At 40.3% G+C, this 23,525-nt stretch overlaps 1 protein-coding gene across 2 annotated transcripts in view; it reads left to right on the top strand.

Annotated features, from left to right (window-relative positions):
• The window catches only part of PTPRG (protein tyrosine phosphatase receptor type G), a gene marked incomplete at its 5' end in the record, with an annotated part of 697,399 nt that overhangs the window by 248,451 nt on the left and 425,423 nt on the right, over positions 1-23,525 (top strand). The window lies entirely within an intron of this gene.

Raw genomic sequence — 23,525 nt, 5'->3', positions numbered from 1 at the left:
CATGTGTAATAATTCGTTTTTGTTTCGCTATTTAGTACCGAGTCATTGCTACCTTTTTGTAGAGTGTGTGATTTTATTCTTCTACGTGCCCTTTCTTCTTAGTATATCAAGCATGTCACGTGTATTTTATATTCCAAGCATTACTATGAAACAAAATAGTCGTCATTCACATTTTAAAAGTTTAAAATCCTGGGCTTGCAAAGGGGTAAGTCACTTTGCCATATGTAGTAATCAAACCTGGGTGACACAGTTGGAAAGATATTTAATCTCTGTCTATCCATCTGTCCATCCTTGAGATAGCGACACACGTGTTGTACTGCTCCAATGTATTACACATAGCTAACAGCATCTGGAAATGTGCAAATGAAGAAGAAGTCCTAAGTCCTTGCTACTCCATGAGGAGTTGCGACTGGACTGGAGCAAGGTAGACGAGGTCTGGTTTGTACGTGGCCTGACCCCTGCATGTGTGCGGTGCTGGCACGTGCTCAGTACCCACAGTGAGTGAGTGAAAGCAGAGACCTGTGGCTGATAATTGCTGTGCCTTCCACCAGGTGCTTCATCGAGCCTCTCAAGAGGCTACTGTGTGAACCCTGAGGAGGGAGTGACTAAGTGTGCATGGTTGGGTGGGATGTGTTGGAAAGGCTTCAGATAGGGTGGTATTGGACTTGAGCCAGTGGGAGTTGGCTTGGTGAAGACTTCTGGGTGTGTGTGGGCGAGAGTGACAAGTCTTGCCTACAGTGACAGCAGCTTGTGTGAAGGCACAGTGGTGAAGATGGTATGAGAAGAGATGAGCTGTGGTTTTCATTTCCCTGAGGACTCTCTTTATTTGGGCCAATATCTTTTATATTTCCTTTTTTTCTCCTCCTCTTGGTCATAGGTATAGTATAGTTACCTATGTGCCTGAACCTCTACTCAGAAGAGGTCAAAGCCCAGACCATTTCTGCAATATTTACAGGATTAAGTTTGGTTAGTATCTGCTTTCTTTGTTACAGGTACACATCCTTTGCACGTGGGGTGTGTGTGTGTGTGTGTGTGTGTGAGAGAGAGAGAGAGAGAGAGAGAGTGTGTCTTTTTGCATGCGCACATGTTTGAGCAAGGAGGAACAGACCTGGTATACTGCAGGAGAATAAAAGGTGTTTGGTATTTGTTCAGATACATGTATCCAACAAAGGAGAAGTAAATGTCTCTGTGGTATCCCACGTAAACATGAAGCACTAAATAATATTGAGAGCGCCTCGCTGAGCCCTCCATGAATAGTACATTAATGTCAAGGAAGTGTTGAGGAATTCCCAGAGAGCATTGTAGTTCAATAATGACTGTTATTTATCACAAACGTGCACTCTGTTTGTTCACATTGGGTAACGAATGACCTTTCTGTTTCCGTGGCCAGGGCCAAACGGGCCTGTGTCGCCGCGGGTGCGGGCTGTGGGCTATTCGTCATGTTTCACTTAGCCGATCACTGCCTTAAACGACACCACCAGGGAAATACTCCGGCTTAAAGGATCATTCCAAAGGAAAGCCTTTGTGGGTTAACTACTTCAAAAGCAAATATTGTCTGACCCTCCCTGCTGCCTCTGTGTCTTTCTTCCTCCCTACTCTCTCCATCTCTCTATCAGATTTGACTCTACTAGACCTTGAATCAAGTCACTTGACAGTGTTGTCAGGGAGAGGGTACTAATCCCCAAGAAAAGTGTATTTCCAAGACCGTTGCCTCTTGCAAGGTTTTGCTGTTCTGTTTCCGTATGGCAGACCTTCCTCTTTTTTTCCCATTGAAAGTTTCTACCATCCTTCAAGTGAGAGGCCTGTGGTCCATAAAATCACTTAGTCAGCCAGCCTATCGTACTTCTGAGTGTGGACTAAAAGGTTGTCTTGCTCGTGTTGTGTTTGGTTCTGTTGGTTTAGCGTGTAGCTAGGGGAGACCCTGTCATTTGATTTATTTTGGTTAATGCCTCAAGGTTCTCATAGCCTTCCTGTGGTGCCTATCTTCCAGAAAAGCAGACAAAACCCTTTGTACAGGACAGTTGTAAGAGGGCAGTGTGAAGCTGGCACTTGGCTGCACACGATGTTTGTCCTTAAAAGTTAGATTTGCACCAAAAGCTGGTCAGATTTGTTCACTTAAAAATGTATTTAAAAGCCGGCTATGAGAAATGCTGTGATGTCATCTGGCCTAACCCTGGGAATGCTGCCCGTTCTGGAAACCTGTGCAGTGAAGCAGAATTGCCATATTTTTGGAAACGTCACTGTGTGAATTTTGAGAGTGCTATGCTTTGGAATTGTATGTTGTGAGCTGTTACTCTCTCGTAATGCTATTGCCTTCCAGGTTGGTAATGTTTAATTTAGTTGCATGATTTTATTCCAACCGTAAACTAGAAAAGAAAAACATATGTTAATATTAAATGCATATGTGTGTGTGTGTGTGTGTGTGTGTGTTTCAAATGATGGAAAGTTGACTTAAGCGTCTCTCTAGGTTTGCTGATCTAGGTTTGCATGATGAGCTAACAGCACATCATGATCTGTGGAAGCCAAAGTGAAATTTGTTCTTCATTTTATATAGTGGCTTTCTTTTCGTTTTAGGTCCTAAAGAGAATGAGTGGCAATCGTTCTGGTTCAAGCCTTACCTCACATAGTCTAGTATTTTCAAGTTTTTGAGGCAAATCAGCAGCGTGATGGGCATTTAGCTACAAATTATATTTCTTGTGGTCAGGTACTAAAAGCTGAGGTAACACCACATGTATATCTATGATATTTCTGTGGAAGGTTCAATCTGCACATGGCTCAGAATATTCCTAGCTAATAATTGCCAACCTTTTCACTGAAACACATTAATAATGATATAAACTTCTGTCTCACACGCTTCATGAGAGAACAAATACCACTGATGCTGAAGAGAAAAAATAAGCTGCTAAAAAAGCAGTTAAGTGAGCAATTGTAACTCCTATAGCTTGCTTTGGGACTGTTGGGATAATTCTTACCTATTATAAATATATCGTGAACAGAAGGAGCCTTTTTAAATTTTATTTTAGGTGACTCCGGTTTTCTCCCCATATTACTCTCCTAGCTTGATGCTCAATACCGGTGAGAATGGAATTGGACCCAAACCATCGTTCTCTCCCATGGCTCCATCCATCTGTTATCTTTTACTGTGCTAATCCGATTGCTCCCTGTGTAAGTGTTTCCCCCATTAATGACTTGGGAATTTCAGGAATGGATGAGTTGGCATAATGCCCATGGTCATGGAAGCCAAGACAAAGGGCTACCAAATTTGGGGTATTTTTGACTTAACCTCTTTTATGGGAGATGATATTTTTGAGACCTTTTTCCCCCATTGAGAAAAGGAGATTAATTTTAATAGGAATTGTTGGTTCTAGCAGTATGTATATGTACATATACATACACCTGTGCATACGTATACATACATCTCCATGACCGGTATTGACGGGGGTGAAAGTTTTCTAAATGCTTAAGTTTTCTAAATGCTTCAGACGAGCAAACCAAAGTAATTACTTATTGAGAGAGAAAAGAGGATACACTTCCATCTTAATTGTTTACAACTATTCTAGGTGGTGTATTTGTTTCCAAAAAAACCATTCAGTTTTGTTTTGTTTTTTTTTTACAAAGCATTTCCAGATGAAGAATTTCATTTATACATTGACTTATATATTTGTATCTTATCAGATATCCCAGAAAGAGTCAATCAAGAAATTATTTCTGGCAGAATTAAGTGTAATCATGTTGTTCAGCCTAACAAGAAGGCGGTGCTTTGCATGCACAACTCCATGCAGATGCATTCACATTTCCACGTAGCTGTAGCAGGCATATTCTCTCCACAGCTGTGCTTTTAGTTTTGACATGGTGATAGAAGCTCCACTTTCAAAATTATTGGATTTGGAAATAGGGTTTGGAATATTGAATTTGCTGCTAAAGATAATGACTGTCTTTTCCCCCCCCCAAAATGTTCTATGTGCCAGGCAGGCCCTGCTCAAAATCCTTTGCCTGTACTAACTCATTTGATTCTCCTAACAATCCTCTGAGGTAGGGTATTAGGATAATCTCATTTTTGGCAGGAGTCTTGAGGCATAGAGAGGTGAAGTGCTTGGCACAGGCTCGCACAGCTGGTTGGAGACTGGTCTGGACTTGAATCCAGGCTTCCTGGCACTGTTAACCACATGGTGTGCTGTCTTCAGGGTATCAGACCCTCCCTTCACCTTAGGTTGCCCCGTGCTCTTATAGTGGGGACAGAAGAGTATATTGTTACCTTCATTTCACAGCTAACAAAACTGAAACTCAGATTAATTCCCTGGGACAAGAGCACTGGTATTCTTTTTTTTTTTTTTTTTTAATTTATTTATTTGACAGATAGAGATCACAAGTAAGCAGAGAGGCAGGCACAGAGAGAGAGGAGGAAGCAGGCTCCCCGCCAAGCAAAGAGCCCAACATAGGGCTCGATCCCAGGACTCTGGGATCATGGCCCTAGCCGAAGGCAGAGGCTTTAACCCACTGAGCCACCCCAGGCACCCCAGAGCACTGGTATTCTTATCTTTATTTTTCTGGTTCTTTTTATTGGACCGATGGAGTGTAATTGGCTGAGATGTAGGTGGAGTCACTTGATTGAAAGTCTTAAATAAATTCCACACAAGTCCCTAAATATTCTATAGGGCATATACTTTAATACCCATCATTTTCCAGGGCAGTTTGCCCCATCTATCACAATTAAGCCTGCATACTTTTAATAGATCAACTCTACTTAAAAACTTGCAAAAGAAAACACAAGAGATTGTTACCAGCTTTTCCTGGTTTAATCTAGTTTATTTCAGAAATTTAGATTTTACGCTTGAGATGGTATTGGCGAATACCCTGCACCTCATAGAGAGAGACCTTGCAAACTTGCACCGAACCTGTGTAACCAGTGTGTCCCTTTAACCCCTGCCTCTTTTCCCCAATTCCTCATTCCTTCAGTGTTGCGGTGTTTTCCATGGAAGCATATCTATAAAAGGAGAGCTCTGAGTGTTGTTATTACCCACAAGGTTATGGGTTTTCTTTATTTCTCATCTATATTACTGCTTCAATTAGATGCTGTGTAGTGGCTTCATATGCTAATGAAGGTTAGCTTTAGGACTTCTGAAAGCATTCTTTTTTTTTTTGGTAAATAAACATTACAGATAGTTTATTCTTATATTCTTTCTTTTAGCTTGTTTGTCAAAAAAAGACATTTGCCTTGAAAGGAAATTATTTGTTATAGACTCCGCTTTTGACATGTTTCTTCTCTCAAGTCATTTCTTAACCCCTCCCCCCACCCCCCAAAAATCTCCTGCAGTTATAATAGTTGGAGTGAGCTTTGATAAAAATTGGTCTTGGAATCATCTGGAATATTTTTATTGTCAAGTTTGTTCATAAAGATTTCTTTTTAGCTTTAAGATTTCTTTCTCACAAATAATTCTCCCTGGTAGGGGGGACAGTTTATAGTACAGAGCTTGCTTCACTGTGGAGCTTAAATTATTTAAAAATCTAGTTCTGATGTGTGAAGCTGACTTTTGGTTTCTCATCCTGAAAGGTTTTCAGAGTGGACTTCTCAGGAATCCAGGACTCAGTGCTTAAACACTTGAATTTTATTTCAGATTGTCATTCCAGGCCAATGTTAAGGCTTAACTGTTAGGCTTATTATTTTTTTGTATTTTGGGCTTTGTTTTACATCGACATTCCTTTTGACTGTACTTTTCCATATTTAATCCAGTTAAATACAGAAATACACCTGAGGTCCAGTATCATAAATGTCAGATTATGATTGAAGGTATAGAGTTTGTTTTTATTTTTTATTTATTTTTAAAGATTTACTTATTTATTTATTTGTCAGAGAGAGAGAGGGCACAATCAAGGGGAACAGCAAGCAGAGGGAGAGGGAGCAGCAGGCTCCCCGTGGAGGGAGCCCGATGCAGGGCTCGATCCCAGGACCCCAGAATCATGACCTGAGCTGAGGGCAGATGCTTAACCGACTGAGCCCCAGGAGCCCCTATTTTTTTTTTTTTAAAGATTTTATTTATTTATTTGACAGTGAGAGAGAGAGAGAGAGGGAACACAAGCAGGGGAAGCAGCAGAAAGAGAGTGGGAAACGCAGATTTCCCTCCTGATCGGGGAGTCTGATGTGTGGCTTAATCCCAGACTCCCGGTATCATGACCTGAGTATAAAGCAGATGCCTAACTGACTGAACCACCCAGGCATTCCAAGATTATTTACACCTGTATTCAGAATTATGTTGTCAAGGCTGGTACTTATCAGTTTCTCTTGCTTTGGCAGAGAGAGGCAGCTGTTGTGCTACTGGATGTCGTATTCCTCTGACTCTACCTCAGGGTTCTCTTGGAAGAAAGGGTTTAAGTTAAAGCATCAGATGCTGGTCAGGCCTTCCTGCCTCTGGTGTTCCACCATGGAGTCAATTGTCTTTCTCCGTTAGATCATGTCATTGCCACCATTCAAGTCTTTGGTAGTCTGACCTTTTGGCATCTTGAGGTCTCTATCAGTGGTTCGCAAACCTGGCCCTTTATTAGGATTCCTGTGGAGCATTTGATGAAAATACAGATACCCAGGCCCCACTGCCAGTTCATGGCTCTTTGGGTGTTTTCAGGCATTGTCCTTAGAGCTATGGCTGGGAACAGTTTGTGAGTGAGACCTTCCCGGTCTCTTTATTTTTTTCCAAGCCCTTGTTTTTGTATATGCCTTTATTAAAGTATGCGCCTCTTGTCTGTTTCATCCTCTCCGGCACGGGCACCCCTCACTTTCTACCATGTTTTCCGAGTATCTAGCACATAGTAAGTGCTAGGACATAAACGGCTGAAGTGAATGTGGTTTGTGATTGTAATTTTCTGGGTCCTGGTGTTGGTATGCAAGGGTGGTAGGCTCAATTCTAGAACAGGCCACTATGTTTTCATCTCTCCTGCCTGCCAGCTTCATTTAGGGATAATGATACTAAGTATAGCAGCTGCTGTTTACTATGCTCTTAATATCTTCCACGCGCCTTGCTTAATGTCTTTCCAGTTTTCAACAAGGTGATGCTTTCAGGGTTTGATTTTGAGGGATTATCAAAAATAGGTGAAGAAACTGCAGCCAGGTACATTAGCATGCTAGAGCTGCGAAATCCAGATACCACAGGCTGGTTGGCTTTAACAACAGGTTTTATTTTCTCATAGTTAGGGGGGCTGGATGTCTAAGATCAAGGGGTAGGCAGGTTTGGTTTCTCCTGAAGCTTCTCTCCATGGCTTGCTGACTGCCATCAACTCACGGTGTCCTCCTGTGTTCTTGCCTCTGTGTGTCCTCTTCTAGGGATGTTAGTCCTGCTGGATTAGGGCTCCACCCATATGGCCTAATTCATTCTTAATTTCCATCTCGTGTCTCCAAATACCATCACTTCAGGAGTTAGGCCTTCAACATTAAAATTTTGGAGTGGGTACAGTTCAGTCCGTATCACCAGGGAAGGTTAAATGACTGGCCTGAAATTGCAGGTTTGGTAAACAGGGAGGAACTGGGCCAAGAGGCCGGAAAGCCACACAACGGATGGTAAAGGTACCACAACGATTGTCTTCAACTTAGTATGTGAGAAGCAGTTAACTTGGAAAGCTTATGCTGTTGGGTGGCCTACCTCAGAACAATTGAAGAAGACTTGTTCTTTGTATTAAATGATTAATTCTAGAGGTTCGGTCTGACCGTAAGCTAAGGCCACCAAGGTATATTTACTTTTTTTTTCTTTCTTTGTAAGATCCCTTTTAGACCTAATGAGAAAATAACATTGCTAGATTTAACCTCTTAGTAAGTTTTAGCACACCCTTGAGTTTTCAATGTTCTTGATTCATTCAGTTCAACTGCTTAGTAGGCTTGGCCTACCATGAGACAGCGGAGGCCCTGGGATGTGTTATTCTGGCTCTCATGGTGATTGAAACCAGGCTTTTCCTTTAATACTCTTCATGGCTGTTGAGGGGCACACATATCCCTTAAGTAAAAATGATCCCCTAAGTAAGTGATGTACTTCAGTTTACTGCTGTGGACTGAACCTTTTGAACCAAATACCAAGTTAGAAAAACTTTTTAAAAAATTGTCAACTAGGTTTTATTTCAGTAACACCATAATCTTCGTTATCAAATGACTGGTCAAAAGTGAGAAAAGGAGTTTATCTTAAACATTCTCCCTGAGCTTTTTTTTTTTTTCTCCCCTATTTTCTTCTTCCTGCTAAAACTGTCATTTGGAATTAGTTCTTGTCTCATGTTTCTGTAAATAAAATTGATAGCATGTTATTAGTGTCTTTGTTTCCAGAATTCTGAGAGATTGCATTTAAAAAGGAACTATGTAAAAATCTTAAGCTTTTCGTGCTTAATGGGCTGCTCTTGAAATGAACAATAGTGTAAAGTTAGCACATATTAATTAAAACGTCTGGGAACCCAGTGCTTTAGGAATTCTGCAAGGATTGAGAGAAGTATGTAGGTTTCTGATGTCTATGTTACTAACAGAGAATTTATAATGTTGTAAGCAAATCTAAACCTAACAAGGCAAATCTCCTCTAAGATAATAAATAACTTTCATTGATGGGTTTTAAAAAGCTGAGTTGTAGTAAGAAACATCACTGAGGAAAGAAATAAGGATGTTTGTTTCACAGGAAATTATCATTTTTATTGGTGGCAGAAAAAATTTTTTAATTCGTTCACACCTTCAAATATCTCTTGAGTTGATGACATCCGAAATGACTTTACTGTTGTATAGATCTGGAGTTTGGCCTCTGGAGAATGGAAATTATTTCAGGTGCACAGACAGCAGTGGACATGAGAATGTTCTGTGTCTTTAAAAATATGTCTTCCAGCTCCTAGAAGACCCAGGTCAGCCAGGAAGATAAATGCAGAAATAAACTAACATATAACAGTAAATATTCTCCAGCTGCCAGAAGAGGGGAAGGTCGGGGATGTACCAGCTCCAAGAGCTTCAGCCAGAGATGTTTGAAACCGAGCTTGAGAGAGACTTGGGGCTTAAAAGGAAAAGATAGGAATTTGCCCAAAACAACTTTACCTAGCAACATGACTTTCTGGATTGAAAAAAGTGCTGTAAAAATATATTTTGATGAAGTTTATTTTTAAAATTACAGAGGCAATGTGTGCTCAATATAGAGAAGCTGGAAAATAAAGAAAAACTTAGAAGTAAAAATAACAATTAATTGCATTTAGGAAAAAGAATTGCTTTTGACATTTTGTGGGTTTTATTCCAATGCTGTTCTCTGGCTGGGTACTCTCTCAGCTCTCACCCTCATACCCCTACCTATACACAGCATTTTCTTCATAATAAAACTCACCCTCCTCACACGTTTGGTTTATTTTGTAATCCTAATGCATCTTAGAGCTGTGTGTATTTTATGTGGTGCTATTTCTTTTTCTTCCAAAAAAGCTGCTATTAAAATGACTGTATTTCAGAATTCATGGAGTCTTAGAATTTAGGGAATATAGCGCACATATATTTATATATACACTTAACAATTTATATGCATATATATATACTTAGATGTGTGCCTCCATTTTTCCCTTGATATCATAAGCAAACCCCAGTAGTAGGAAGGTCTTGGTACTTATGATGGCTAACCCATGTGAATTTGTGAGATTGTGTCTTAATTGTTATGATTTTGTTGTAGTCATTTAGTTGCTTTTAATTTTTGGCTAAATATAATTAACTTTCTTAAGAACATTATTTGTGGGGGCGCCTGGTTGGCTCAGTGGGTTAAAGCCTCTGCCTTTGGCTCAGGTCATGATCCCAGGGTCCTGGGATCCAGCCCCGCATCGGGCTCTCTGCTCCTTGGCGAGCCTGCTTCCTCCTCTCTCTCTGCCTGCCTCACTGTCTACTTGTGATCTCTGTCCAAAAAAAAAAAAAAAAAAAAAAAAATTTGTGAATTCTCCGTCTAACTATCCAGAAACCATGTTGATCTGTATTCTTCCAGTTACTGAATCTTTGAAGTTTGAGTGTTGAGGGTTCTATGCTCAAATTATCTAAAAATTGAACGTCTTACATATTGAATTACAATTTGGGAATATGTGTTATATTGTTCTAAGGCAACAAAAAAATAGGCTTTCATCTCTTAAAGTAAGTGATTTAATAAGTGGTGAAGTGTGTAATAAGCGATTTGGGTTTTATTGTAAATGATGTCAAAGTGTGACTTGTGTTAACTATTTTTTTGCTTTGGTCATGTTGATTTAAGCATGGGATGCATATTCTTTTTTTTTTTTTTAAAGATTTTATTTTATTTGACAGAGAGAGATCACAAGTAGGCAGAGAGGCAGGCAGAGAGAGAGAGAGAGGAGGAAGCAGGCTCCCCGCTGAGCAGAGAGCCCGATGCGGGACTCGATCCCAGGACCCTGAGATCATGACCTGGGCTGAAGGCAGAGGCTTAACCCACTGAGCCACCCAGGCGCCCTGCATATTCTTTTATTCATCAAAGAATCCTTGAGTGGCTAATCCTGGGGATGCACTTTTTGGGTGTTGGTGAATGGGACAGAGAATGTGTTTTGTTTCATTGGAGGAGGGAGGATTAGTGTTGAGACAGACAATAATGTGACTTAACAAATATATAAGATATAGTTACTTTCAGATAGGTATCTCTCTTGTTTTCCGATAATACCTTTTATCCATCCATTAATTATATTGCCAAGTACAATACAAATGGAAAAAATAAAAAGTATCAGTTATACATTGTGACTGTTACAGAAGTTAAACCAAAAAAAATGTTAAAGAAATGTTTTATATGTAGTTAAGGTAGTTATGGTGAGGGGGCAAATACTGCTTACTTGGCTTTCCAATTCAGATGGTTGTTGAAAAGACATGAATTAAAGTGAGGACTTTCATTGTACACTCCAGGTGGAGGAATTGAGAACCTATTGCTTTCTTTACACTGATTTTAGTTTTGTGAGCATTTTTTTTTTCCTTTTAAAAGGAGGAAAAAAAAATCTTTGTCCTGTAGGTATAAAGTCATTACTCGGACTAATGGGGCATTGAACTAACCAGAGGTACAAGGTGGACTCTTTTTAAACCTTTTTATTGCATCCTTGACTGTCAAGTCAAAGAAGGTGTGATTAAACTTAGTCTTCCTTCCCCACCCTGTTTCCCCTGAAAAATGGCACCAAAAAAGAAGAATTAGATACTGGCATATTATTAAGTGAAATTAACTAAAGGTAAAAGACAAAGAAAATACTGTGTATTGGTGAATTTGCTTGGTTACAGGTAATTGGGTGAACAAAGGACCCTAAGTGGGTGTGTCACGTTGCCAAAGCGGCTCACTGTGGTAGGAACTTGTAGTCCTGTTCAGTGCCTTAGTGTAAGACTGAGGTAGGTGGCATGATCTCCCTGGGAAGATACTCACAGGTGCGTGAGGCAGAGAACCCAGAGCCTAAGGGAGCTTCCTGAGGCGCAGTTGCGGGGTGAATCAAGTGTTTTTGCTGGAGCCAAGGAAGGAGTGTGGGCTGCCACCTAAGTTAAAGGCAAAGGCTGTGTAGATGGGGAGATGCAGGAGTTCTGTGGAAGGCTTGGACCGACAGTGAGAACTGAAAGAGAAGGGTCCAGCCTTCTGGAATGCCCAGAACTACACTTACTCTATGCCGGCCTGGTGGTTTAGGAGCACACTATCTAAATGCACACTATCGGGGGACCTGGGTGGCTCAGTCAGTTAAGTGACTGCCTTCGGCTCAGGTCATGATCCCAGGGTCCGAGGATCGAGCCCCATGTCAGGCTCCCTGCTCAGCAGAGCGCGTGCTTCTCCCTCTCCCTCTGCCTGCCTCTCTGCCTACCTGTGCTCTCTCTCTACATATATCTCTGTCAAATAAATAAATAGAATCTTTAAAAAAAATAAATGCACACTATTAGGGTGAACAAGAGATATGAGACGGATGACAGGCTAGCTGGGAAACCTACGCATTGGAATCTCTTATGATTATGGTAAGAAATTGATGTACAGATTCTAGGTAGACTCAATCAAAATAACCACCATGTCTTTAGAGATTGGCAGTCTGATTCTAAAATTTACTGAAAATACACAGGACATAAATAGTTTAACATAGTCTGAAAAAGAAGAGGTAGAGGACTGAAACTAGCTGATTTCAAGACTTACCGTAAAGCTACAGTAATCAAAACAGTTGAGGTCCACCAAAACCTTATACACTGAAAGTAGAAACTACTCAAATGTCCATCAGCTGGTGAGTAGATCAATAATGTGTGGAAATTCAACAATATATAGGAAATTCAACTCAGGAAAAAATATAGAGAGAAATGTATCATGAATACATGCAACAACATGGGTGAAATCTCAGAGAAGCCAGATGTAAAAGATGATGGCATGTATGATTCCAGCTCTACAATATTCTAGAAGACAAGAAATTCTAATGATGAAAATCAGATGTATTGTCTACAGGTACCAGGGAGAAAAGTGACTACAAGGGCATGAGGATTCATGCTGGGGTTATGGAAGTGTTCCATAAATTGATTGTGGTGCTGGTTATATAATTATATTATTTTGTTAAATAGTCAAATTGTACACTTAGCAATGAGTGGATTTATTTTATGTAAATTGTACATTATATAGGTTGATTTAGAATGAAAATGAGAGGTAGTGAGACCTCCTCCCTTCCTCTTTGAAGTTATGCCTGAAGGAAGGTTTGGAAAGGTATTCCTTAGTAACTATAAATATAAATTCCCTAACTGATCTATGACATGAACATAAACCACAGTGTTATTTTACTTTGCCTGAGTTTTGCAGCATTTTAAGTGAATGGAATTGATAACTTGAGGAACTTTATTTTTTTAAAGAAACATTCAATTCTTTAAAGAGATTTTCTGCTGGAGTACCTTGGGTATCAGGTGTTGGCATCAGCTAATAATGTATTTCACTTTAGCAATGTTAGGGAAGGATTTGAGCTAAGATTTTGAGTTTTAAAGGAAAAATCTTTACTAGTCAATGGAATCCTTCCAATAAAGTAAATATTTTTGGTATGAGAATAAAAATGGGAGGAAGATTGCCTCAGGGATGTACCTCTTGGATTTGGGAAGGACTGAAGAATTTGGGAACTGGCAAAATTATTAAGATATCTTACATATCAGTCCAATCAGCATTTTAGCTTCTTCACCTAAACATTTTAGTTAATTTCCCCTGTGACTTGTCTCCAGATTCTCTCTGAGGGTAGGCACTATTCCTATATTCTGTACTCTTAATTTCCATTTGTACATGAGTCTGTTTTTAGGCCATTCATATATATTTTATTTAGCTTCATCTATTGTTTGGCAGTACCACAATGTAGAGTGTGCTTTTTCTCATCATGCAAATCCTTGATATTTATTTTCATTCTTGCAAATTCTTTCTGGTGAGTCTTGTTCTAGATGAACTGTAGACTTAAGTTCCAAATAGTGGTGGTAGCATGACTGATGAAAATTTAAATTTGACATGTGTAGCAAAACTGGATTTTTTTTTTTTTTTGCAGAATGAGTCAATATGAAACTGAAATAAAGAGATTTTTTCCCCCCTCTAAAGTAGAGAAGTGTTATAATTCAGGCTGGAGTGACAGAATTATGGAGAGATTTCATTAAATTTGATTTCGTGAGATATAATTTGGATTTCTGTTTGCATTGCAAATATATTAATATTGCTGGTGGTTATTTAATAGGTTCTCAAATCTCCATGGTTCAACGGAATAAGAAAGTTTGCTTTTAACTCAGTTACAGTTAGGAATGCAGGTCCAAGTTGTCATTCACAGACCCAGGCTCCTTCTGTCTTGTAGCTCTGCATCCCCTTCAAGCTTGAGGGCATATTACAGGTTAGTCCTAGGAGTGACGCACTTGACTTCTGCCACATTCCATTGAGTTACATGATTTCTTTTGTCCATTCCTATATTGCAGTGAGAGAGTTTGGGAAATTTACTGTATGTCTCATTAGGAAGAAAAGAAAACAGGTTTCACTGTAGCAGAAGATGACTCAGCTGCAGTGTATTAGGGCTCTGAACATGCTAAATATACATTGGGTCACTTAAGTGGGGGCCTCAGAATTTTACCTCTCTGGGTATGGAATACAAGGGCCACATGTAGTGAAGGTAGATTTGGATCATCCCACCTTGGGGATATTTCTGGTGCAAAGGTCATGATTGAAGATCTGAGCCCAGGAGTGCTACTCACTAGGCTGGTGAGAGAATGTATGAGTATGTTTATGTCTAGATGTGCACGTGCATGTTGGAGTTAATCCACTGCCTTTTAAGAGTGTGGCATTCTCTCCAGAAACAATAAGAAATTGTACTGCTACTGAGTGATGGATGTACACAGTACTGATAGATGTTTCGAGGGACAGATTTCTAACCTTGACTTTTTTGGATTAAATGTGGAGCAGGGTGTGATAGCGTACTCAAAGACAGACTTGTTTATCTCTCCCCCCACCTTCAACACTGCATTGTTTACTGTAACTGCACTTATCAAATAAAACCAGAAACTACAACCTCATAAACAAACTTTTAGTTAGGTCTTTCATTTTTTTGCTTAGCCACAGGGTGCCATTCACTATTGTCATGTAATGTTTCACATGTCCGCACTCAAAGATGAGAAGTGCTACATGGTCATTTGCCTGAAGTTTTAACTATGAGAGCTCTGGTGCAGAAATCTGTATTTCATATTTATTTTGCAACCTCATATTACTGGCCAAACAATATGTTAGGTTTGCTAGATGAAATATAGGAAGTATTTTACACTAGAAATTATTTGTCCCTTATCTGAGGTTCAGATTTTAACTCGTCATCTCTATTTTATTTGCTAAATCTGGCAACCCTGGTTTCTGGAACTTAAAAAGGATATTAAATGGCTTGATAGTTTGGAGATAAAACTACAATAAATATGGTGATGTTGGAAGGTTTTTAAGTCTCTATAAACTAGGGTAAGCCTGTGTCTGACTTATTTGTTGCTCTGTTCCTAATCTTGTTATAGTGCTTGTCACATAGTAAGTGCTCAATATCCATTTCTTACATGATTGTTTAGGAATAAAAGGGAAATTGATCCATTCATTTTGGCATTCTGTTTCTTTTCGGTTTGTCACACATTCCCTGGCAGCCCATTTTAAGCATCTTGTGGGTGGAGATCGTTTCATATTCTTTTTTTGTGTTTTCAAAGCAATAAAGATTTGAAAGGCACCTTGGAGGTAACTGGTAGGAGCTTCATGAATGAACAGTTACTGATCAAGGGGTTTTGGTGGGTGCAGAACGAGGAGAGAGGTCGATTATTTGGGAGAGCAGCTTGTGGTTACCATGTTGAAATTTAACAGAAAGAATTTTAAGCTATAGATGAGGACAAAAAAACCTAACAGTGAGGACGATTAAACTGTGGGGTGGCCTCTTGAGGCAAACTGCAGAGACTGTTGCTTTAGTTAGTCAAAGGCAAATGCCTCCACTGGGAAGTTGTCTATTGATCTTATTATCTGGGGACTTGAAATAACGGTTTCAATTTTCCCCTTGAAAAGCCATGATGTCGTTTTTTAAAATCGCATACTTCATCCTTAAACTCTCATGCAAAGGCGTTACTTGAGCTAAACCTTCCTCACCAGAAATATCTTCAAGGAGCGTACTCCCTGTAAAGGGTGTGTATTGTGGAAGATTAGAAAAGAAAGTGTTTTGGTTCTCCGTGGCACATGGCATGGGCTCTTTCCAAGGTGAATCCCTGTGGAGGCTGTGAGAAACTTACTATCCTATAGCCTGGTATTTTCCATTGTATTATTGGCACATAAGCATATATGTTAATAAGTTATATGAAATCAAATGACGGAGTGGCTTAGGGAGGAAGAGTTTTAGAATCCTGAAAGATGTCAGTTGAGGACCATTCATTTGCTCGGTAACCTGAAGCCAGTCGCTGAACCTTTGAAAGCCTCAGTTTGCTCATCTATGAAATAGGGATAATAAGAGTAATTAATGCCAGGATTGGAGGATATCTGTATAAAGCCCTCATTTCGGTGTGTACTATCTGATAAATGCTATAAAAATTTGAATTGCTATATTCTATTATTTACGCATGTACTATTTAAGAGGTAATTATTGTTACATTGTTAAGATCTAAAGCTACAACAGCAAGTAATTAATCCCTATAATAGCAATTAATATCTGAGTGATGAATTGTCTTCCCAGAAGAGGCAGCTAGTGGAGTAGTCATCCTTGTGACTGTTGCAAGTCCCAGGAGAGTTACAGAAGTTCACTTGTAATGGAAACAGCTGTTGGATCAGCTTGAGGCATAGGGTTTGGAGTAAAAATATTCCACATCCTGATTCACCCTGACTTAGAGGCTCTTTGACCTTGAAAAAAGTACAAGTAATTAGCTTCTCTGAATTTAGAAAAAATATTTTGGGGCTATGTTGTCCAATAAAGTAGCTGCTAGCCACTTGTGGCCATTTAAATTCAAATTAATTAGAATGAAATACAATTAAAAATAAGTTCTTCAGTTCTTTGGTTTAAATCACATTCTCTCAGAATTTTTATATTGAAGTCCTAAACCCCACTACCTGTGAATCCTAATTGGAAATAAGGTCATTGGAGGTGTGATTAGTTAAGGTGAGAATGTGCTGTAGTCGGATGAACCCCTAACCCAGTGTGACTAGGGTCCTTATGAAAAGGGGAAATTGGGACATAGATTCACACGCAGGGGGAAATGCCGTGTGGATGCGGATACAGAGACCCAGGTAATGCTTTTACAAGCCACGGAAAGCCAGAGATGCCCGGCAAACCACCAGACCCTGGGAGAAGAGAGACATGGGACAGGTTCTTTTCACAGCCCTTAGAAGGAACCCGCCCTCCCCCACATCTTGATCTCTGGGCTTATAGTCTCCAGAATCCCCAGTCGGTACATTTCAGTTTCTTAGGTGGCCTCGTTTGTGATACTTTGTTACACAGCCCTAGCAGAGGACTGTACCGTTTCCCTAGCCATGTTTCAAAGGCAGAAATAGCCCCACATGGGGTGTGGCTCCTGTATTGGATGGTGAAGATAGGGAACATCTCTCTCATTGCAGAAAGTTAGGTTGGACAGTACTCCTCGGGAGATTCTAGGCTGCTCACAGCCCTTTGAGTTTAAGCTTAAAACAAAGTACAAAAGGTTGAATGGGTTTTATGAAGTATGTTCTTTGTCCTGAAGTCCAGGGCAAAACAATAAAGGATTTAAAAGGGGAGGGGAGGGGAAAGCTCTGCCTGAAAACTGGGCTGGTCCGACAGCCAAATACTCAGGAGGACTTCCTGTTCTGGCGCAGATGGAGAAAGAAGCCAAGACACCCTTGTCTCACGTGCAGGATGAGTCTCTGCCTCTGCTTCCACCGTTACACTCTTACATAATTACATTCTATATATAGAGCTTCCCTTTGTATCCAGCCCCGTGTTTTCCCCTTGTTTTCTTCAACAGGCTCCATGAAAGTGTTCTCAAGGACTCCTTGCACCCCCCCCCCCCCCCATCAAGCTGTAAATACACAGGCTGCTGAGGGCTTGCCGCTCTGGTTTTATAATTGCTTTGTGATGTGCAAGGGTCGCAGAGCCTTCCGAGTTCCCGGTGGTGGCTGAGGACATGTGACGAAACTCTTGTGCATCTTTTCCTTTGGCTGGAGTGTGAAAGGGGGAGAACCTGTCTGGGAGTGGCTCAGGTGACCTGGCTGGCAGAGGGAAGCCTCTCAGCCCTTTACTAGACCTTAAAACCTCCCTGGTGCGGAGGCTCCTCCTCCTGGATGGGGACAGCAGTTTGCTGGCCCTGGGGGTGACCCCTGATGGGGCAAAGTCACTGTCCTTTCTGCACTCTTCGTTCTCTTTTCAAGAGGTTGTACCTTGGATGCTAGTCAGGCTCTTAGGGTTCTCGGTCAAGTGAAAACAATTTGTTCACCTGATCTTGGAGCGGCCACTTTGGCAAAGGTGGCCTTGCATAAGTCAGCACTGAAGGGGAAATGCTGGAGGAACATCGGCTTTTTTTTTTTTTAACCTTTTTAAGTTAAGGATGTTCTTTTAAGAGTGGGGTTATACTTTAGAGGATCTTTAATATACCTTTTATAGCAACTAATATGATTTTGGAAAGTAATCTTATCTTTTCATATTAGAATTGTTATTTCAGACTATTTTTATTCATTTAGGGTTTTGTTAAGCTGAAGTCATTGCAATAATGAGTATAGAACATAAAGAACTGTTTCTCCTTAAATAGCTCAGGGTAGTGTTTCTTGAGTTGTTTTATACTTAATCCTAATACTCTTTATGGAAAAAACTATATTTACATGTATGTTATAAATATAAATATATTTACATGTATGTTATGAATATATTTACATGTGTGTCATAAATATAAAAACCATTACTGTGCCCCACTGTGTGCCAGGCATTCTGCTAAGCACAGGGCATTCATTTTCATCCTTATGCTAAATCTTAGTAAAGAGGCAGGTGTAATCCTCATTTTGTAAGAAGACAAGGAAATTGAGATCGAGGGAAATCTGCTAAGCAGATGACCGCTGGCGAACAGTGGAAGCTTATCAGACATCACCATACAGGCCTCCTCCCAGAGAGGGTGTGGAAGAGTGATTTCATGAAACATTGTTAAAACCAAAATTGTGTTTGTTCTTGCAGTCTTGGGAGCACACGGGGCCTTTTGCAGTCAGGACAAGCCCATTTCCTTTCTCAGTGGGAAACACTCCAAGTATTCCTCTTGAAACAAAAACGCCAAGGATTATTTTTACAGACTTCTGTGGACTCGTTTTTGGACAACACCCTGGAACAGGAAACCACAGTTTCTCCTAAATTTGTACAGGATGGAAATAGATAACATTCTTTATAAAACCATTGCCACAATTAGTGCTTTCAAATCAGCATCACGGTGGATGGTTTCATTTACGCATTTTGTACCTGAATAAATTACTGAAACCTGCCGCATGGGAAATTCATGAATAATTTTATAAGGCTTTATTTTATAAACTGGAAATGCAGCAAAAAGATATGTGTCGTTGAGGAAAAAGAACACTATATGATTGAAGCTATTTGAAAGCTTTCTTGGAAAATGGATTTGAAGTCAAATAGGATACCGCCCTGTTAAGTGATGAGGACAGGATTTCCTGTGGCTACCTGAAGCCTGGGTCCAGCTAATTGTGACAGGAACGAATGTAGCCAGCTTAATGAAATAGGGGATGATATGTGAGAAAAGTCTACCCAGTATTGAAAAAGGGATGTACTTAGACATTGCATTTTCCTTGTCAAAGAACAGTAGCTGAAACTGTTCATAGAACAAATCCAAGGTCTACCCACGGTGGATCCAAAAGGGTGAGGGTGTTCAACGAGTTTATTACCCCAGTCCTTGGGCATGGAGTCCTCCTTCTGTAACCACTGGAAGCCCTTTTATATTTTGGGTCTGTTTTTACAAAGTTCTGGTAGCTGAATTGACTCAAGCCGAATTGAAGTTTTTCAGGCTACTGTATTTTTATGGTGAATTTTAAATTATTATAAGCAATACATGGTTACATTATCCTTGGAAAAAAATGGAAATGTTTTGTGCAAGCGTCATTCTCTCATTTGTTCCCTAACACCAGATCCTTTTCTTTCTTCCTCTCAAATAAAAGATATTACTCATTTTGTTAATATACCTTTTTTTTTAAAAAATTTATTTGACAGATAGAGATCACAAGTAGGCAGAGAGACAGGCAGAGAGAGAGGAGGAAGCAGGCTCCCCGCCGAGCAGAGAGCCCGACATGGAGCTCGATCCCAGGACCCTGGGATCATGACCGGAGCCGAAGGCAGAGGCTTTAACCCACTGAGCCGCCCAGGCGCCCCTGAATATACCTTTTTTTAAAATCACAAGTAGGCAGAGAGGCAGGCAGAGAGAGAGGGAAGTGGACTTCCTGCTGAGCAGAGAGCCTGGGTTTCGATCCCAGGACCCTGAGATCATGACCTGGGCTGAAGGTCTAACCCACTGAGCCACCCAGGCGCCCTATACTAACTACTTTTAATGTGTATATATGGATCTTCATATCCCCTTTGGAAATATTTATGTCCTTGTTTTTTTTTTAATTTTAAGTATATTAGGTATATATGTTTGTGTATATATGTGTGTATAACTATATAGTTTTTAAATATTTATTTGAGAGGGTGAGAAAGAGAGCATGAGCAGGGGGAGGGACAGAAGGAGAGAATCCTCAACCAGACTCCCCACTAAGCATGAAGACCAATGAGGGACTCGATCACAGGACCCCAAGATCATGACCTGAGCTGAAACCAAGAGTTGGACACTGAACCAATGAGCCACCCAGGTACCCCTAAATATTACACTTTTACACATCTCCTGCCCTGTTTTGCGGGAGTATCTTGCATATGTTGTCCACCAAGTGTATATTTACTCGCATTTCCATTACTAAATGTTTAGCTTGTTTATATTTTATTGACGTTAAGAATTATGCTTGACTGAACATATGTCTACACACCTCCTTATACATTTGTGGTATTGTTTATGGTAGGCATATTAAAAATTTTAATCGTGCAAAAATGAAAGCGGCATCGTAAAGCAAATTTTAGGGATGCTTTTTGCAAAGCAGAACATGCCTTTATGTGAAAAAGAATATATTTAAAGGTAGATCTCAATTTTGCTTCCCTGTTTAATGTCTTACCTGCAGGGATAAGTTCTAAGACCCCCAGTGGATGCTTGAAACCATGGATAGTACTATCTTTTTTCCTATACATACATACATACATACCTATGATAAAGTTTCTATTTTAGGCACAGTAAGAGATTCAAAGCAACCACAATAATAAAATAGAAGAGTTATAACATCCTGTAAAAAAAGTTACATGAATGTAGTCTCTCTCTCACAAAATACCTTACTGTAACATGCTCACCCTTCTTCTTGCATCATGATAAGATGTTAAAATGCCTATGTGATGACATGAAGTGAGATGAATGATGTAGGCATTGTGACGTAGCTACTGTTGACCTTTTTTTTTTTTTTTAAGATTTTATTTATTTATTTGGGATAGTAAGAGAGAGCAGGAGTGGTGGGGGGTTGTGTGTGGCAGAGGGAGAGGGATGAGCAGTTTCCCTGCTGAGCAGGGAGCCTGAGCAGGAATCAATCCTGGAACCCCAGGGTCATGACCTGAGCTGAAGGCAGACGCCCAAATGACTGAGCCACCCAAGCACCCTGACCTTCTGATGTACGTCAGAAGCAGGATCATATGCTTCAGACAGCACTTGACCTTGGGTAGCTGAAACTGTGGATAGGGGGGCAACTGTACTAAGTTTCTGAGAGCTTACTGCACCGACAAGCTTGTTGTCATGTTAGATGGGCTTGTTTTGTCAAAATGCTAACAGTAACTGCCCCTCTTTCTGTCTGCTCGCTGATAGTAGAGTGCCCTGGTTGTATGATCCCAACCCTGAATTCACAAATAACATAAAAAATAACTCATGGTGTGTCAGTGTCACAAACAAGAAAAGGCTACTCTGACTAAGCTCAGGGAAAGATGGACTTCACTGCAGAAAAGAGAGGGGACCTGGGGAACACTCTGGGAAAACTGAAAAACCTGGCACAGAAAGATTAGCTTTAGAGATGAAACTGCTCCATGCTTACTTTCCCTATTGTGTCTAAAAGTCTCTTGGTTGTATCCTGGGGCTAGTCTAGGGTAACGTGAATACCTTGCTTGAAAAGATCTAGTGGGGGAAAGCACAGTAAGGCAAAAGGAAATCCAGTTGCTTTTACCAGAAGGCGGAACACAGAGCTGGGCTATTAGAAGACACAGTATCTGCTGCCACTGAGTAAATGTACCAATATCTTTCATAGCCTATTTTACAAATACCCAGTATTTTCAAGGTTTGGGTTTCATATCTAGAACTTGTTTACTTCCATGGTGGGGGAACTGGTTTTTGAATTAAAGTATCCATTTTCGGGTACCTGGGTGGCTCGGTTGGTTAAGCCACTGCCTTTAGCTCAGGTCATAATCCCAGGGTCCTGGAATTGAGCCCGGTATTGGGCTCCCCCTGTTCTGTGGGGAGCCTGCTTCTCACTCTCCCTCTGCCTGCCTCTCTCCCTGCTGTGCTCCCTCGCTCTCTGTCAAATAAATAAGTAAAATCTTTAAAAAAAAAAAATGAAGTATCCATTTTCAAAGAATAATTAGATGAAGGTGAAGTATACATAAAACACATTTGAATTTTCAAGTGCCTGAATTGGGAGGCTTATGATTATTAGACTATTCTTGATGGGTTCATGGTTACTTATTTATAACGATAGAAAAATATTCTGATGGGGGTTCTCAAACGGCTAGCATAGTCAGTTCTTTTCTCTTTTACCTTCAATAGCATAATTTTGAATGTCAGAAAATGAGAAGGTATGGTGGAGAAGGCATCATTTTAAATTGGAGCTACATCATTTTCTAATGTTTTAGATTGTGATTTTATAGATGGCTGACCCGCAGAAACTGGGATGTAATGAGTCAGTAGCTTCAAGTTACTAGATTTTGAGGTCATTTATTATGCAATAACTGATAACAAATGCAGTATCAGTATAGTTGTACCTGTAGTTTTGGTTAGTAGGGATACATTTCTGATGACTTGGGGATTCGATTTTAGAGAATTGAACAGAACCACCTGTGCTTGCCCTCTTTCTAGGATGTTTAAGGACAATACTAGATCCTAGTTTTCTCTCTCCGCCTCCACCCTTCCCTAAACATCATCTTTGAAAAGGAGGTACTTGGCTTGTTGTTCATTGTGCTTTTCCAAGAGGCCTGACTTTCTCTTTTTATGGTCCGTTCTGAAGTTGTAGTGAGCATTCCACTCACCTTTCTTGAGAATCTTTCGTGGTGGGTTCTGTTTCCACATGTTGTACGGTGATTATAAGATGAGCCTGGTACCTAGGATAACAATTTAAAAACCAGAATCCGGCATTAAGAAGCAGGTCTTACACCTTATGTAAAGTTTCAGCTTTCTCTGACTTCTGCTTTAACTTTTTCTCCTTGGAACGTAACGCCTTTTAAAGTATTATATTTGTTTACCTTACTCATGGTGCACATCCTACAGTAGAATATAAGTCTGAAGAGGTCGGGAGTTTTAAAGGTTTGTTCACTGTTTTATCCCTTGTAAGACTGGGCCCCGAAAGGCTTCTGCCTTGGCCTCATGGTTTCCTTTGGAACAAGCTGACCACGATGTCATGAGGTGCTGGGGAAGAAGTGGGTTTCCCGCTAACAACTAGCACCATTTTGCTGGCCATGTGACTCAGAAGAGGACTTCCAGTTGAAGTTAAGCATCAGGTGGACTGTAGGTCCAGCTGACTTCTTGTCTGCAATCTCATTAGAAATCCCAAGCCAGAAGCAGCCAGCTAAGCCCTTTCTAAATACTGATGTGTAGAGACTGTGACAGGTCATGACCGTTTATTGATGTTTCAAGCTACTGAAATTTGGGGGATTTTGCTATAGGGCACTTGGTAACAAATGTAGCATGTCAAGAGAGTCCTTACCTAAAAGGGCTTTGGGGACATACCTGTGCCCCTCTTTCCTTTCTCCTCCAAGGTGATGGGTTCTGG

This window comes from Martes martes (genome assembly GCF_963455335.1).
Source record: "Martes martes genome assembly, chromosome: 1".
Classification (NCBI taxonomy): domain Eukaryota; kingdom Metazoa; phylum Chordata; class Mammalia; order Carnivora; family Mustelidae; genus Martes; species Martes martes.
This window is presented reverse-complemented; position numbering and strand designations above follow the sequence as displayed.